Below are 8529 nucleotides of genomic sequence, written 5' to 3' on the forward strand. Positions count from 1 at the left end.
TCCATGTTGGTACCAGGGTTTATCTTTAAAGCTCCACAATCTCCACTTTATTAATTTACTTTATTTTTTTAGCACACCTTAGCTGCCTTTTCTGTCAGCAGGACTAATGCCCTCTAGGGCACTGGATTTATCCCCAGTTGGTAAGCATTGACTTGATGACTGTGTTGTAAAGACTTCAGTCTATTTTTCCGGAGAAAGGATTAGTCCTCACATTTGGCAGTGGACCTAGAATTAAAAAAGATTAGTCAGAAGCATGTTACAAAGGATAAACATATTTAAGCTTTGGCTTAGCAAAGTCTGTGACAGGTGCTGTACTTTTTCACCATCTGTAAATCATATACTGTTATGTAATTATGTGTTTTGAGGAATAGAATCTTCCTCTAGATTATTTAACAATTAAATTTGGTTCTTCAAGGTCTTTCTTGCAACAAATGCATAAATCCTACTAGGAATTCATGCCACCACACCTGTGCTTGTTCAAAACCCATCAAAGACTGTGTACTTTTCCGGTGCAGCTCACCCCGCTTGGTTCTCCTCCCAGCTTTCATGTTGCATAGATGTATTCCAGGTCTTTCCTCTTCTGGTTTTCATGAACAAAAAGTTCATGTTGTTGAAAGTGTTGTAGAGGACTTGAAGAGGCACAGATCTTCTTCAAGATGGAGTAAAATCTCGTTTTGGATGAGTTTGGGAAGTCTATTATAATATTGGCCAGGACATTTCAATCTTGAACTTCTGAAATATACCCTGGAAATATACCCTTCAATAGCTGGTAACAATATTCTCAACTTGTACCTCACTACCTTTTGTTTCCTCCTGCTGGCTGTAACTTTGTTAGCATAGTCTCTTTATTTTAGGGCTGGTTTTTGCAAATGTGGAATTCTATTGGATGATGACACATTTGGGGCACACTTGGCAGTGTCTCTGTATTCCTTATAAAAATGGAGGCAAAATTTGGAGTTTCTGTAAATGGGAAAAGGAGATATTTGCTCTCCTACCTTATCGGAAGCAACAAAAAGGGGCTTTTAATTAAAACATTGATAAGACTGTTTTCAAGTACACTGTATTTCAGTACTAAGGCACTTAAGCATAAAAAAGCATAAAAATGCTGCAAAGGTAGAGAAGAAAACTGCTGTGAGCCTATTTTCAGAGGGCATTTCAGAAAACATAGGCGTGGTAATGCTTCAGGGATGCTTGAATTATGGGCCTTGGAGCATAGGTTTAAGCATAGCTTAAACACCAGCCTTGGTGTTTAAGAGGATCCCTCAGCACAAGTTTTGTTTTGAGTTATTCTCAGTCTAATTGAACAGGTGAAGGAGTTTGTCCCAGGGAATGACCACGCACTGTTGTGTGAAGACACCCGAATGATCTCATTTACTCAACACTGCTTAGGTGGAACAGGAGGAAGAGTGTCAGAGCAGAGTTATGGAAACTTGGGAAGGACACAGCATTAAGAAGAGGAACAGTCTAATGGTACACAAATAGAGGAGGAAACAAATTGTAGCCAGAGGAGGTCCTCAGGGACTGGTAAGAGTAGTTGGGACAGCATGAGGAAGAGCAGTACTGGAGCTGCTCTTCTCAGGTTTCAGCCTGCTAGTAATGGCTGCATGTTGCCTTGGTCTGCAGAGGAAAGCATGACCCTTCACAGGGGGGCTCAGGACAGTGTTTTAGAGGGAGAACTGTGGAAGCAGCTGGAAGAGGAAGTATGATGGTTACTGGCTGCTCGTCACATCCTTCCTCCCAGAGGTTTTCACTTTTTCACAGCTGCCAGCTAAGTTGGTCACGGGGATGACCCCACACCTGGTTAAGCAAAAGGATCTAGGCTAGGTTAATTAGTCCAAATTGTATGTCTTTGGTAATCTGTCTCATGTTGATTGGAAGTAGCTGGAGAATTCTCCTACAGGCTAACCAGTGGGAGGATAACTTCTATCAGCAGCAGGCTGTAGGAGACTGTAAACTCTGCAGGTGCAGTGCTACTAAGAAAATTCAAGTAATTTGATGACCAAAACTGCATCCATGTTTATAGACCAAGTAAAGGAGATAGGTAAGGCTTTTCTAAAGGTGGTCAGGAGACAGGTGGGTAAGAAAATAATCATGACAGGAGGAAAATAGAGGTTAAAATTGGGGAAAATAGCACATATTATGTCAGTGCAAGATTTTGGTGTGCCCTCTTCAGGGACAGCTCCTGAGCCTGTGAGAGTTGTGGTGCTCTTGTGACTTACTGTAGATGTCTATATAATATATATGTATGTTTTTTTAAACTTGGTATGCTAATGTTGTCTCTATTAGCATAAAATTTGGAAACACTTAGGGGCTTAATTGGAAACGCAATAAGATTTAGCTCCTGTCATCAACTGAAAACTCAACTTTCAGATTGAATTCTCAGCATTTGACTGTGGTTAGAAGTTTCATTACTGTCTACCTGCTCCCCTTGCTGGTTGTGGGAAGCTGTTTCTCATTCTCAGCCTGGCCTGCAAAGCCACCCCAGGTTCCAAAAAAGCATGCAAACTAATCTGTCACCTACCTGGTCATGGGTGTTCAAGTCCTAATTATCTTCCAAGTGTAATGAGTGGCAGGAGAGGAGAGCCAGCACTGCTTTTCTCCATGTGAACACTCTGGTGGGTTTGAATCACCATCGTGCATGGCAGGCGAGACAAGAGCAGAGAACTGAATGAAACTTTTCCCTAGAGCTACAAATATTTTGCTAACTTTTAATCAATTTTTACTCTTTGATTTCCTCCCCTCCAAAAAACTTATGGATTAATGTGACCTATTGTATTTATTTGCATTGGACCCCTTTACAAGAAAAGCTATTAAGAGGAAGAACTCAAACTCAGTCCAATTTACCATGTATCCGGAGGCTTAACCAAAGCTATTATTACATGAAAGAATGGAGGAAATTAAGAACAGGACCTTCAGAATACCAAATGCCAGTACAATTTTTTTTTCTCGATTTTCTTTCTGACTAATTTACTCTGTCAGGAATTTGAAAACAATTAGGCACTAAAAAGAAAAAAGAGTGAAATAGTCTTACCTAACTCTTGTGCGCATGCTAAATACTTCCATACTGTATTGCAGGCCTTTTCTGAACTGAAAAATAGAAATCATTAAAAAAAATTGTTAACATGAACTCTAGTGGTGCTTCTGGAAAAATACTGTCCTCAGTTACCAAAAAACATGATGAGAGTCTCATAATAACAACAGAGAGGGCTATAAATGCTAGGAGAGATCTTATTTAGATGATATTACTCAGAAGAATATGATTTTCAAAAATAAGTATTTGTTTGGGTGACTTTTTCCAAAGGCAAAAAATGGTGAGAAATGCTTTTCGATAGGATATTTTCTTTTGTAAGCTAATAAAAAGTTAAATTAGATGGAAATGATGGTATCTTCAGAGCAGGTAACCTCTTTGTTACTAATTATCTGGTTTACTGGATAGTGGTGTTGTGATTTTGCTTCAGCCCCCATCCCATTTTTTTACAGACCATGCCTTTTACAATCTCAACATCTGTGCTTACTTTGATCATGGCAGAAAGATTGTGGACTTAATTTAATTTAATGCAATGGTAATTGTAGAGAATTCCTGCACGGATAATGATGAGAGCTGGTAGAAGAACAGACTGCATGGTATCCAAGAGTTAAAAAGATGCAGTCTGTTTGAATGCCTCGGCTTTTGAGCTTGATGGAGTATGTGAAAAATCTCATTTCCAGAAAGATTTTAATTACATCATGGAAATCTGCCTCTTTGCATGATGTTCCAGCTGGATATGGAAAGGCAAAAGAGCCTGGGAGCTGCCAGCATAGTCCTGACTGTGATGTTAGGAGGCAGTTTAAATTCTCATGTAACCTTGAGCTTATTCCTTTACTGCAAGGCCAACTAAATATTTCTGCAAAAACATAGATCCCCCTCTTCTAAAAAAGCCTCAGGCCTCTGATGCAACAGAATACTTCTTATGTAAAGTCTTTTCCTGCTGCTGTGTTCTGGAGTGCTTTTGTGAGTGTGTGGCCTTTGGGGCAAAAGGAAATGCCAGAAATTCACCTGTCAACAAAACTTTTCTTTTTCTCTCTGCATTAACTAAACATATTGAGTACCCTGACACAACTATGATGCATTGTTTTTTTGTGGCTCAGAAGCCTTGGTTCTTTGGCTGTTAATTTTGAGTATTAATGCTCTTCTTTTTTGGCTGGGTCCAGCCTGCTGTTGCCAGACAGAGTGGGTTGCAGGTTTCCTGTGAATAATTCTAGGAAAAGTAGGAAAGACTACACACTGCCTCAACTGGCAACATAACAAGAGAAAACATAATGTGATGGTATGTCTTACCACAGCGCCACTGTGTGCTGAGGATTGTCCTTTTTCTCTCCTTGCATGACTTATTCCATGCCTTTGTGTGTGTGTGTGTGTGTGAGGAGAGACTTCCTCATAAAGGGAAGTGAACATTTTAAGGCTCATTTCTACAAACTCTTATTTTTAGGTTATAGACTGAGATGGTGCCCTGAACAGATGATGCACTACAAAATGAAACTGAGACCCATGCCACCACAAAGGTCACCATGTGCACCCAGTCTCTTTGCTGGGTTAGCTGTCTGCTGTAACAAGAGTCTTTATATCTGAGGGTGGTGACAACCTGGTGGTGATGCCTCATGGCATGTGGCTAAAAGTCAATGTGTGTCTAAAATGTGTGTCTAAAAATCAACAATCCTCATCTAAGTGTGGATAGTAAAAGAAAGACTGACAATTCTTAATTGACTTCTAATTTGTACATTTTTAATTTAATGTCCAGCAACATTTTGTTTGCTGTTTTAGTGACCAGTTTATAACTCTACCAGCCCAAAACATTGAACTGAGAGCAGTGGTTACTCATTGCTGATTCAAAAGAAAAACCTCCTTACAGATTTTCCCACTCTCCTCCTTTCGTGTAGGGTGGTGGGGGCTGCCTTTTGAAATTTAAATTGTAGGTATTAGTAGCCTCTGGGTATGTCAGGCTGACCTGTTTTTTAAAAGATGAAGAGAAATGGTTAGGAAATGCAATAGGCCCAAGAAATAAGAAATTCTGTTATGGAGTCATAGTGCTTCTTAGCTGATGAACTTGGGCATTAATTATTGTTTTTCAGCTGTTAAAGTGCCTGTGTTTTGCGGAAAGAAAAAAAAAAACCAACATATCATCTTGAGTATTTGCACATCTGCACATCTGAATGATCAAAATGCACTGCTGACTTTGCAACCCACCTCCAATGTCTGCTTCAAAATTTCCAAAGAAAAAGTGCAGACAATGTTTTCCCCAAACACTTGCTATTTTTATGGTCTATAATGCTCCAGATTAAGATGATTTAAAATTCTTGGAAAAAGATTTTAATTGTTGTGGCTTCTACAATAATGATATTTATTGAATGAATTCCTAGATTTGACTCTTAAAAGCTTTTAGAAACTTGCCAAATCACCATGGAAAAAAAGAAAAAGCTTTCTAACCATCTAACTACATCAGTGACAACTGACAACTATGGGTCAAAGAATAGAGGGACACCTGGGATCAATTATTAATGTCTGAATTTGATTTTAATTGTCTTTGCATGTGAGTGTGGACTAATTTCTTTGTCTTCTGACAGATGTTTTCATTGGCTGCTAAACAACTCTGTTCTGATTTATGAAAGGTCATGACAAATTGTTGCAAAGAGGTTGCAAGATGTTTCTGCAGCTAATTGAATAAAAAATTCTTTGCCTTCCTCAAGGTATATCTGGGAAAGGTGTGTGACATTTCAGCTTTATATATTAAAAAATATATGAATATACTGTGCCCAGTAGTGTGCCTTGTAAAAATCTCCCTGCTTCTCATTTGGCTTAAGTATGTGTACTTGATGTGAATTGATGAGTGCAATAAGGGGATAGAAGGGGATAAAACAGAAGGCCAGAAGTCTACCTGAGTGTTTGGGTACAGAGCTATATTCAACAGGCATAATTTTGATGGGTATCATCATCAGTATTTTTTAAAAATAGCCTAAGCAGATCAAATAGTATATGCCAATGAGGATGAATTTTGGGGTATTTTCCTTTAAATTCACTCTGATATTTGTGTCTCAAGAACAGGGAGTGTTGTGTGTGTTCCAAGCTGTAGGGAGGGGAAAATGTGTTTTCTGTAGAATTCTTATATGTAGCAAAAATTTTTGTTTTCCTCCCAGTTCTGCATGATTGGTAGCTCTTGCACATTTTGCTCCTTTCTCTAAAAATTCTCCATTTCCATCAATACATTTACTCAGTAAAAACAAACCAGGAGAACCCAGGAGAGGGAACTGCATGATTAACATCTGCCCATTTTTTTCCAAGTTGACATGGGTTACTAATGAAGTACTACAAATTTATTCTCACCAACTCAGTTTCACTTTTGGTCTGCCCACACATACAGAAGAAAGAAGTGTAGATGGAGGCTTAATAAATTTTTACAATGGTCTGAAATAATCACAGTCTGATTGCAAATCACAGTCTGATTGATCCTAGTCACTGTCTAAAATACCCATCCTGTTCCAAAAATCAGTACATAAATAAATAACCTTTTTTTTCCTGGTGGTAAGTGCTCAGCACCTCCTAATAAATTATCTGTAATGTAGGTTGTTTGTTTTGTTTAAAGAATATCTGCTGGCTCAAATAAATTAGGAATAAGTTTTTTAATTTCTTCACCGTGTTTACTATCTTAAAATATTTCCTTAAGAGGTTCCATAAAGTATTATATGAATGATTTCAAATTTTCCTTTGGCAATTTTCTAAAACATATTGTTTATTTTCCTCAGCAGGCAAAGTTCAGTTCTTTACCTTGCTCTAAGGTAAAGTGTAAGGCATTGACTTGATACTGGATTTTTCAAAAATGGAGTAGTTGTGCCAAGTATAGGAAGGAGAGACAGAAACCTCAATCTGAATTCACCAACTGGAAAATAAACTGTTTCTGAATAGCTGTGATGGAGAAACAATCCTTAAAAATGGAAAATAGTCTTTGTTCTTTTATTGCATTTAGTTTACAAGATGAACAAGAACCAACAGGGCAAATAGCAACTCTTAAGCAATTCCATTTGCTTTATGTTTATAGTTCCACAAAAAAATACAAATCCCTTCCTTTGGGAGGATTATATAACCTCTTACTATCCCTAGAGCAGCTATATTACACAGGATCTTACCCTTTCTTGGCAAAATTTGCCGTGCCTTAGTCCAACAATAAAACAAAGGGTAAAAGAAAAAAATGAGCAATTTCTAGAGAATTTGATTCTCAGTTAATAAAGTCTTATTCTAAAAGCCCCCTCCAAAGTTTAGAACTCCTACTCCAAAATCATAACTAAAAGTCATGTTAGATATCAGTCTCCACTGTTGATCCATATTTTCCATTTATTCAACAAAATTACTTATGAAGTCAGGGTTTTATTCTTAACTTGCACATTATATTGTTATTATTCATATAATTGCATGAATTCCACTATGCTGAGACGTTTTAATTGGCAGCACCTGATGTGTGGTGTAAAATCCTGGCAAACCTGCTTTGACTTACTGAGCAGGGTCCCAGTGTTGAGGTGCTAGGTCTGGCCAGGTTCTCTTGCCGAAACAGCTTCACAGGTGCTGTGTGGGATGACTCCCCACCCTGCTTGAAGGGGACTTGGAGGGCAGAAAGCCTAATTTTGATGATCAGCCCGGAGCAAAGCAAAGGTGAGGCAGAAAGCTGTGTGTAGGAGGTGTGGCTGACCTCTCCCTTTCAGGCTTCGACATTCGTATGGATGTGTAGCCTTGAGGAATTCATGCAGCCCCTCCAGCTGTAGCTCAGTGTGCTGGAAGCAGCATTATTTCTTTAGCACTGATTACAACTGAAGCTGGCCAGGAGGCCAGTGGTTTTTCTTAGGTGCAGATCTCATAGCTGTGATCCATCTGTGTGATACCTTTAGACAAGATAACTCCGTGTAGAACATAGCCATAAACCTGTCCAAATACGAGCGGGCAGCAGTATAGTTTATGAACACCATATGCTAATGGTGCTCTGTGATCTGTGTCTTCTGCCTGGGGTTTGAGTGCTGTGTGAGTTGGTGCTCTGTATCGATTTTAAATCCATCACTTTTGAAACTTTTCTGAGGCTGTAAGGGTGAAAAAATGTTGATGTCAATGGTTTTACTCCTGTAAGTATCACGTTCTTTGAACTGATTCCTATTAAATGCTCTGACTCTTCTCAAACACTCCTGATCCCTCCCCAAGGAAGATTTAACCTGAATTTGATGCACCAGTGAGCATGTTGCTCTTAGGAAATGTTTGCGTCCCAGTTACAGAACAGGTTCCTCCAATTCCCACAGATTTGTCACATTCAAGATCTTACAGTGGGCAAAAAGAACTCACCTTCTTTTCAAAGACAAGAATTTATCATTAGTCTAAATGAAATCTTAATTGTTTGGTCAAAGGGTTTTTATTTGTTCAGTTACAATAATAGTGACACACATCAAAGTAAATGCAGATAAAATGAGGTATACACTCATTTTCTAGTATGTATAAAAACATATAAGGTTTTTGTACAT

At 38.6% G+C, this 8529-nt stretch overlaps 1 long non-coding RNA gene across 1 annotated transcript; it reads right to left on the reverse strand.

Moving 5' to 3' along the window:
- Positions 1-2539: 2539 nt before the first annotated feature.
- On the reverse strand, positions 2540-7677 carry LOC109022617. The gene is made up of 3 exons (XR_004496901.1): positions 7524-7677; positions 3032-3087; positions 2540-2612 (listed from the first exon to the last, which is right to left on the reverse strand). It is a non-coding gene; the product is annotated as an uncharacterized LOC109022617 (long non-coding RNA).
- Positions 7678-8529: the final 852 nt, after the last annotated feature.

Source organism: Parus major, chromosome 4, assembly GCF_001522545.3.
Source record: "Parus major isolate Abel chromosome 4, Parus_major1.1, whole genome shotgun sequence".
NCBI classification, from domain to species: domain Eukaryota; kingdom Metazoa; phylum Chordata; class Aves; order Passeriformes; family Paridae; genus Parus; species Parus major.